The following is a 9,827-nucleotide window of genomic DNA, read 5'->3' as shown; positions in this document are numbered from 1 at the left end:
CTCTCTCTCCAATAGCCTTGAAGGCTTTCGAGAGAATTAAAGCTGATATTGCCAAAGCTACACTCTCATCCATTGACAAGGATGTCCCATTCCAAATGGAAACTGATGCCTCAGATTGTGCCTTGGCAGGAACTCTTAATCAAAATAGAGAGAGTGCAGAGAAGGTTCACGAGAATGTTGACAGGATTTCAGGGTCTGAGTTACAGGGAAAGGTTGTGCAGACTGGGTCTTTTTTCTCTGGAGCGTAGAAGATTGAGAGGGGACTTGATAGAGGTGTTTAAGATTTTAAAAGGGACAGACAGAGTAAATGTGGATAGGCTTTTTCAATTAAGAAAGGGGGAGATTCAAACTAGAGGACATGGTTTAAGATTGAAGGGGGAAATTATAAGGGGAACATGAGGGGAAATTTCTTTATGCAGAGGGTGGTGGGGATGTGGAATGAGCTTCCGGCAGACGTGGTCGAGGCGGGATCATTGGTTACATTTAAGGAAAGACTGGATCGTTACATAGATAGGAGGGGACTAGAGGGGTATGGACCGGGTGCTGGTCAGTGGGACTAGGAGGGTGGGGATTTGCTACGGCATGGACTAGTAGGGCCGAACTGGCCTGTTCTGTGCTGTAAGTGGTTATATGGTTATATATGGTTAAAAGGGCAGACTTGTGGCATTCTTCTCTCGCACGTTACATGGACTTGAACGTAAACATCCTGCCATTGAAAATGAAGCCCAGGCTATTACTGAAGCTGTTTGCTACTGGAGACACTTTCTAGCTGGCAGAAAATGTACTCTTTTCACTATAGCCTACATGTTCAGTACTAAACACAAAAGTAAAATCAAGGATGATAAGATGGCACACTGGCAAATAAAACTCTCAACTTATAATTATGAGATCCAGTACAGACCGTGCAGGTCTGTACAGACGCATTGTCACGATCTGCTGCTGGTGCTCAGCTGGGGGGCTAAAAAAGATCCATAGCAGACTGTGCCACCCAGGAGTCACGAGATTCTTCCACTACATAAGGGCTAATAGCCTTCCTTATTCTCTGCTAATAAAATTGAAGTGCCAGTTGATGAAGTAGACAAAGACGATGTGGTCAAACAATAATCATGGCTTTTATTAGCAGAAACTCATGGTACAATAATGAAAGACAATAGGTGCATATACAGTTATATTCAAGGGGAATGTCCTTAACAGTAGAGATAATGCACAGCCAATGTTAGTATAGCAAGGCTTGCCAGAGGGGAGACAGGCAGCTTGGCAGACATTCACCACAATAAGATCATTCCTATGCAGACTTTAAATGTTGAGTATGTAGTTACAGAGAGGAATCTCGCACAAACAGGATGTTATAGGCAGTATTTTGAGTTATATCATATTTAATATTGTATATAGATATGTTTTTGAAGGAGATAGATTGTGAGAGTAATGTAGGTCACAACCACAAACACTTTACAAAAGAGATTCATTTAAAATGCAAGAGCTCTGCTCAAGCCAGACAGTCCAGTGCCTTTGCAAAAACTTTAAAGAATGCCTATAGAGACTTCACAAGTAGGTGTTAATTGGGCATCCTGTGGAGTAATAGATTATTGTTTTAAAAGCAACAGATGAATGGATTTAGAAGATTGGGTCCAGTGCAGCAATCTGTCTGGTTGCGGTTTGCTGTTCTGTGAAGGTCATGTGGTTTTGTAAGCAAAGAGAGAGAGAGGAGACCAAACAGGCTTTCCCTAAGAAAGAGAGAGAACTGTTTTCTGCAGCATGGCAAGCTGGCAGCTTGTTTAAAACCCCCATTTTAAAGATAGGTTGTGAATTCTGAGTTCAGCCTGTTGAAAATCCTTGTGGTCCATACAAGAGGAAATGGTTGGCTAGAGTCTTTCACCTGAAATAAGGGAAACAAACAGAACTGTGTGGTGACCTGGAAGAAGAGTTTATCATTTGGAAAACCCCTGATGGGGCAAGTTCCTTCAGTAAGACACTGAAGTGGCTGATCAGAAGGAATCAGTTTGTCTCCAATGAGCAACAAATCTCTCTCTGAAACCGATAAGAACTCCTGAGCAGTAACCATTTACCTTTCAAGCACCAAAGCTTGGTGAAATTCATAAATGTTAAATTCTGTGCACAGTATGAGAATTGCCTGATACTGGTGAACTTGGAGGAGTGAGAAGTGAGATTGGACTGTGAATCAAAGAACTTTTCTGAACTTAAACACATTACATACACGTGCGCTTAGAATTAGAATGGGGTTAAGTTCATAGTAATAAGTTAAAGTTTGATCCTGATTTTTTTTTATGTTTAAAGAAAATTAATAACTACTTTTGTTTAAGTAACCATTCATCTTGGTGAATTTCTATTGCTGGGTTTTGGGGTCCTCTGGGTCCATAACATCTGAAAGCATAAAAAAAGGAACATCCTGAGCTGCTTTTGGAGCAGTGTGTAGTATATGGCTATGGTTCGATCATTCAATGACATTATAGCATGAAATATGCTCCAATCTTACACCTTTGTACATATCAATCAGAGTTGTGCAGCAAGTGAACCTATTATTTTTAATTTTTCTTTAATTTGGACACACTATACAGTAACAGGCCCTTCTGGCCAATACCATCCAAATAAATTAAGTGCATCAATTAACCTATAAATCTCCATTCTTTTTCTTTGGAATGCAGGAAGAAACGTGAGCATCCAGAGGAAACCCATGCAGACACAGGGAAAAGGTCAAACTTGTAACAGACAGTGCTGGCAAACTCGTGTCGCTGGTACTATAATAGCCTTGCATTAGCTGCTAACCATGCCACCCCACCACCAAAGAAAGCCCCTTTGGAAAAGAAATCAGCTAGTCATACACTTTAGTGAGCACAGATAATAGTCAACATTATGTTAGAGGTTATTAATGCCCTTCTAATGCAAATTCTGGCTAATTAATTTTATTCCAAAATATCAATGAATATAAGTGTACGTAATTAATCTCAGCTGAGAAGATGGTTCAAAGCATTAAACAACTGTCTGATTTTGCAAATCAAGGATTATTTACTATTTTGCAGTTGCATTGGTATTATACAATGAAAAATTGAATGCAAATAACATGAAGATCTGAATGGAGATATTACCTGCTATGCATTTTAAGATGGACATTAATTTTCTGCAAAACATTTTCCAGTCTGTTTTCTGACTGGGTAGATGTGCTTTGATACCAACATGATATTAACTCTGCAAATGTGACCTTGTTAGAAGGAAGTTTATTTGAAAAATGTGATTGCTGTATAGATTGCTGAATTCTTCAACAAAAGGAAATTTGAATCCAGTGCTTGGTGAAATTCACATTAAACAGCACTGCAAATCAAAAACAAATAGCTATGCTGCAAGCCAATTTACACTCCACTGAATACCCTGTAGCATAGATAGAGCACACCAATGATTTACCTCCTCTCTTTTCGCTCTACACCCAAAGACATATTTTACTCTATTGTTTCTGGCAAAAAAAAACAAATGTCCAATGTTATTTATGCTCTTGTTTAAACATTCAAGTTTGCACAAATATATGGAGACAGGTTCAATACAGAAAAATGCTTTCAGAAACTCAGCAGGTCATTCAGTTATCGTTATGCAGCAAAGATATGTAGCTAATGTTTCGGGCTTGAGTTCATCATCAAGGTATAAGCAAAAACAAGGCAAGCACCTGAATAAAATTGTGGGGGAGGGGCAGAGGAAGGAGCACAGACACACAGGCACAATGTCATCGATGATGGGGTTGGGGAGAGAAAAATGGTGGGAAGTGTTAGGGAGAGGGGATAGGACTCTGAATGCAGATTGGAGTTGGACTAAAGGAGACAGGTCCTGGTTAGAGCCATCCTCAGCCCCAGATCTCAATCATTGAGCCAATAATCATTTTGCAGTCAATTGAAATTAATTAGCTGGAGGAAGAGGTTGCTGAATTTTCTGATGGCACAAAGATAAGTTGTAAAATAAGCTGTGAAGAGGGCATAACAGACACACAGGCAGCTCACCGAGTCAGATGGCTCAATGACTGGGCTACCAACAGTAATTATTACATTAGTTGCTAGAAAGGAGTAATAATATTGGCCAGAAAAATGGTGCAGGGGTGGGGGGGGGGTGGGGGGGGGGTGGGGGGTGGGGGTGGGGAGGGTGGGGGGTGGGGGTGGGGGGGGGGAGGGGGGTGGAGTGGAAAGTTGGAAAATCTGGAAGCAAAAGAAATTGGGTAGTGCCCAACTACAACTGGAAAGGATAGTCAGAGTTGATAAAGGTGAAACATCCCCTCCATGTTCCCTACCAAGACCCTTTAGACCCAATTTGCATCTCGGTCTTGTGAACCCCAGTAGATATGTGTAGTCTGTTGAACCTTTTCTCCTGAGACAACTTTCATTAAATTCCTTCCTTTAATAAAGAGAGCAATAGTGAACACTCTTGATGTGGTCTACCCAATGTCCTATACGAGTAAAGCACATACTCCCAACTTTGCATTGAATTCACCAATATTTTGTTAGTTTTCCTATTAACTTGTTGTATTTATGCTAGCACTCCTCGGTCCTTTGCATCTTAGAGATCTGCAAGTTCTCACAATTTGTATAATATTATTTTTTTATTTTTCCTGTTATAAACTGACAGTTATATTTTCCAACATTACACTCATTGGCCAGATCTTTGCCTTTTCACCTAACTTCTCCAGGTCCCTCTGCAGCATACTTGCATCTTCTTAGAGCTTAATTTACTCCCTGCTTTGTGTGGCCAGCAAATGTAGCAAGCATACCTTTCATGCCTTCATTCAAGTTAAATAAATTGCAAAATCTGAAGCAAAGTCATACCATTCATTATGTTTTGCCAGCCAGAAGACCCACGTATAATCTTCCATCCACATCAATGTGTTATCATCCACACCTTATCACTTCTTAAACCTAATTGTGGTATATTTATCATTTCCCCTTCTTCAAAAAAATCTGATTTCCTTTTTCCCATTATTCTGCAACCTCTCTTTTCATGGAGTCAGAGTCATAGATGTATACAGCATGGAAACCAGCTATTGAGTTCGACTTGTCCATGGAAACCAAGTATCCTCTCTGAGCTTGTCTAAGCCTGTGCTCGGCAGACATGCACCTGTCCATGTGTCATAATTGCACCACTTCCTCCAGCAGCTTGTTCCATATAGACAGCATCCTCTGTGTGAAGTATTTTCCCCACAGGACCCTTTCAAATCTTTCCTCCCTCACCTTAAACCTATACCCTCTAGATTTAGTTTCTCCTGGCCTGGTGATAAAACTATTATTGTTCATCTTATATATATATGTATATATATATATATATATATATTTATATATACATATATATATATATATATATATATATAGCTCCTGTGATGTTGTATACCTCTGTAAGGTCAGATTCCTATGTTCTAGGGCAAAAGGTCACAGCCTGTCCAGATTCGTTATAACTCAAGCCCTCCCATCCTGGTATCATCCTTGTGAATGTTTTCTACACAATTTCCAGTTTATTCCTGTATTTACTAATTTCATTGAATTTTTCTAAATAACTTACTTTAATATCTTCAATCATAGCTCTCCCTATGAAATCTGTGCTATCCCTCACAGCAATCTGATCAAACCCATCCATTGCTCCTTCCAGCCACCTACATTGGGAGCAATTTATAGAAGCCAAATCACCTAACAATCATGCATATTCTTTGGAATCTGGGAGGAAGCTAGAGCACCCAGAGCAAATACTTGCAGTCACGGGAAGGATATGCAAGCTCTCACAGACAAAGCTGGAGGTCAGACTCTAACCCAGGTTGCTGGAGCTAAGATCAGCCGCATTATTTCAGGGCCACTGTGTCACGCGTCGAAGAACCTGTGATAGTTCAGACTACACCACTGGAATCTTGGATGTTCTGATAGGGACTCCACGTATGGCTCAATTAAATGCAGGCAAATATTAATTGCAAGTGGAGATTCCACCTGGGTATCTCGGCCTACATAATCCAATATTTTGAAAAGTGACAGTTGTTGAATGTAGACTCAAATGTCTTCCTGTTATATTCTGCAGTGAGTGTTGCTGAATTGACTGCTCCCCCATGTCCAAGTGACTTAGCACTGTTTCCATGGTAACTACTCCTTATAACGCACAGCTGACAATATGGCTAGAGTTGACATGAAAAAGACTATGTTTTAACTGCAGGAGTCTAAAGTAGAATGCTTTTCTCTGTAAAATGATATTTTATTCCAAAACTATATCAGAGTGTGTCTATAAAAAGTTAGTTTGATGTAATTTTATTAGGATTCATGAAGGATGTGGTTTATTTTGAAGGTGAATGGAGGGTTGGTGTTTAATTGGTTGAAGCCTGCTGGAGAGATTAGAAATGCTTCACTTGAGAGCAACAGTACCCAACAAGCCCATCCATCATTAGATTTCATGCTGACTTCAGTGCATGTTACTCCCATGTTACTCAGAATGTTGAAGATCCATTGCAGAGTTCCATCTGTTAGAATGTGAACTGACATCTTCACCTGTGGGGAATTACAAAGATTAAGTGCATCATGCCTGTGACTCTAACCATGTTGCACAATGAATTCAGTGGCAGATCCTTCCCCTCCTTTGATGTCTCAGCATGTTTAATTCCATTTTAGAAGACAAACATAGCTGAGTAAATTAAAATCAAAAACACGACACTTGCTGAAAATCCCAAAACAAAGCAGAAATGCTAGAAAAACTGCAGGTCAGGCTCACCTGGTGAAAAAGACACTGATAGTGTTTCAGGTCAAAGACCCTTCATCAGAACAGTTTCTCTTTCTGTAGATGCTGCCGGACCTGACCGTTAGCTCCTTTAACAGGCTCATTAAAGCTTGCATGGGGCCATTGGCATCAGGACCAGGCAGTCGGATTTTACAGAGCACCGCTATGTCTCCTCTCTCTGCTCTTCCGGGCTCATGCCAATGGCAGGACTGCCGATACAGCACCTCTGGCAGTCCCATCACTTTTGGATTGACCTGCAGCTGACGGAAAGAAAGAATCATGAAGAGAAAACCCCATTTAAACTTGTCTTCAGTGATCAACATCCTGCAAATTCATCACTTCCCCACTGCACCATCCCACATTACCAGATAGAATCCCATTTCTTGTCAATGAATTCAGCCCGCAGAAGCTAGGATAGAATGGTCCGATTTCAGGATGTGGGAAATCTGGGACAGCACAATTGTCCCTGATGATAACACCTGCAAAAGGTGCATCCAGCTGCAGCTCCTGGGAGACCATGTTAAGGAACTGGAGGTGGAGCTGGATGAATTCAGGATCATTCAGGAGGCAGAGGCAGTGACAGAGAGGAGCTTCAGTCACCCCCAAAAGTCAGGAGGCAAGGTAACTGGATGACTTTTAGAAGACAGAAGGGGAAGAGACAGACAGTGCAGAACACCCTTGTGATCATTCCCTCAGGAATAAATATACTGTTTTGGATACTGTTGGGAGGGACGATCTATCTGGGACAAGTCATGGTGGTCATGTCTCTGGTGGTGAGACTGGCCCCTTGGCTCAGAAGGGACAGGGGAGAAGAGGAGAGCTATGGAAATGGGGACTGATTGGTTAGGAGAGCAGATAGGAGGTTTGGTGAACAACATTGAGGTTCCAGGATGGTATGTTGCCTCCTAGGTGCCTGGGTCAGGAATGTCTCTGATTGAGTTCATAGCATTCTGGAAGGGGAAGGGGAGCAGCCAGATGTGGTGGTCCACGTGGGCACCAATGACATAAATCGCAGTAGGGATGAGGACCTGAAGAAGGAATACATGGAGTTAGGAAAGAGGTTAAAAGCAGGACCTCAAGGGTGATAATCTCAGGATTGCTGCCTGTGCACTAGAAAGGGTAGGAATAGAAAGTTGTGGCAGATGAATGTGTGGCTGAAAGAGTTGGTGCAGGGGGCAGGGGTTCAGATTTGTGGATCTTCTGGGGAAGGTCTGACCTGTCCAAAAAAGATGGGATGCACCTGAACTGGAGGGGGACCAATATCCTGGCAGACATGTTTGCTGAGGCTGTTGGGGAGGGTTTAAACGAGTTTAGCAGCGGATTGGGAATCAGAATGTGAGTGCAGAGATTAGAGTAGAAGAATGAAAGCATGATGCTAAGTGCTCTGAATTGGTGAGGAAAGACAGGCAGGGGACAAAACATAAATGTTGCCAATCAGAGGGATTGAAATGTGTCTATTTCAATGCTAGGTGTATTAGAAATAATGTGGATGAACTTAAGAGCGTGGATCAGTATGTGGAACTTTGATGCTTGTGGCCTTTACTGAAATTTGGCTAGAGGAAGGGCAAGATTGGCTGATACAGATACTGGGAGTTAGGTGCTTTAAAAAGAAATAGGATGGGAGATAGAAAAGGGTGGGGGAGTAACATTACTGCTCAGGGATAGTATCACGACTATAGAAAGGGAAGACTCTGAAGAGGGAATGTCCACTGAGTTGATGAGAATAGAAGTCGGAAATACATGTGGCGATTTTGCATAGTTAATTTGAAACTCTCACATTTGTTTCTGATCATTTCAAACAACGAACTGAGAGGCTAATATTGAGAATTTTTTAAAAACTCTGAAGATGGTGGCGCTGCCATGAGTGCAGACCCGCAGAGTGCGAGGGAGCAGAGATGCAGCGCTCCAGCGCGGTCCAGCAGAATGCTGTCAGCTCCATGCGGGCTTTGAATGGCCAGTTGAGGGAGCCGACAGTGGTTTTAGTTAAAATCCCACAACCATGGGTCCGCGCCCAAGATGATGCCACCTATTAATCAGCAACAAACCACGAGGGGCAGCAGACTCTGGAGGACGGAAAGATCACACACTGTTTGAGAGGGGGAAGCAGAGGAGACAACCCACAGGAACGGTGATCACAGTGGTGAACAAGTGAGGGGGCTCTGCGACTGGGGAACCAATGCATGCAGTGAGTTGCTAGTGACTCGAGGTGAGGTACCTGTGGAAACTGTGGACTGCTGGAGACTGCTGTTCGGAGACTTGTGCCAAGCTGCAGACTGCTGGGGACTGGCTGGAAGGGCATCAGATATTGGAAACGGAATGCGAGGAAGTGCCGAGGATGTTGCAGGTTCCCTTACTATGTCGGAGGTTCAAATCCGGAGCTCGGATGGCTAATGATTTGGACTGGACTCTGTGTAGCTGCGGGGCTGCGAAGTGCTGTAGGAGAATCTACGGGACACTCAGTAACTCTGGGGGGACTCTCTTTTGCATCTCTCTCCTTGACTGTAAGTCTGACTGTAAGAACTGTAAGTGGCACTTAGGCAATTCCTGCCTGTGGCAAATATGTCTGCCTTTCAGCAGGCAAAAAGAAATTTCAAGTAATATGACACTGCTTTATTACTATGACAGTAAATCAAATCCTGAATCTTGAAAAGATTACAGAAAGACAAATACAAGAAGAAATAGGATGAAAATAATGAACAATCTAAATAAGCAAACTTTTAAAAATCTTCTTCTTCTTCTTCTTTGGCTTGGCTTCGCGGACGAAGATTTATGGAGGGGGTAAATGTCCACGTCAGCTGCAGGCTCGTTTGTGGCTGACAAGTCTGATGCGGGACAGGCAGACACGGTTGCAGCGGTTGCAGGGGAAAATTGGTTGGTTGGGGTTGGGTGTTGGGTTTTTCCTCCTTTGCCTTTTGTCAGTGAGGTGGGCTCTGCGGTCTTCTTCAAACTTTTAAAAATAAAGTAGCTTTATATCTACAAATAAGGTCAAAGTGAGACCATGACAACAGACCAGCAAGAGGCTCAGCAGATGAAGGACCCACACAGGCTGCAGGCGGTCAGCGATGTGGTCGAAGGACCCACACAGGCTGTGG

The 9,827-nt window shown here is 42.5% G+C and overlaps 1 long non-coding RNA gene across 7 annotated transcripts in view; it reads right to left on the bottom strand.

The window, feature by feature from the left end:
* Positions 1-1,096: 1,096 nt before the first annotated feature.
* LOC138757911 (uncharacterized) overlaps positions 1,097-9,827 on the bottom strand; it is a 108,280-nt gene continuing 99,549 nt past the window's right edge. For 2 of the 7 annotated variants that reach the window (XR_011353982.1, XR_011353983.1), the window contains exon 7: positions 6,562-6,995. This is a non-coding gene — a long non-coding RNA (uncharacterized lncRNA). Of the gene's footprint in view, positions 2,383-5,363; positions 6,510-6,561; positions 6,996-9,827 lie in introns of those variants that run through there. The other 5 variants (XR_011353984.1, XR_011353981.1, XR_011353985.1 and 2 more) reach the window with 5 other exon arrangements.

Source organism: Narcine bancroftii, chromosome 3 (assembly GCF_036971445.1).
Source record: "Narcine bancroftii isolate sNarBan1 chromosome 3, sNarBan1.hap1, whole genome shotgun sequence".
In the NCBI taxonomy this organism is placed as follows: domain Eukaryota; kingdom Metazoa; phylum Chordata; class Chondrichthyes; order Torpediniformes; family Narcinidae; genus Narcine; species Narcine bancroftii.
The sequence above is the reverse complement of the archived record's forward strand: the minus strand, read 5'-3'. Positions and strand labels throughout refer to the sequence as shown.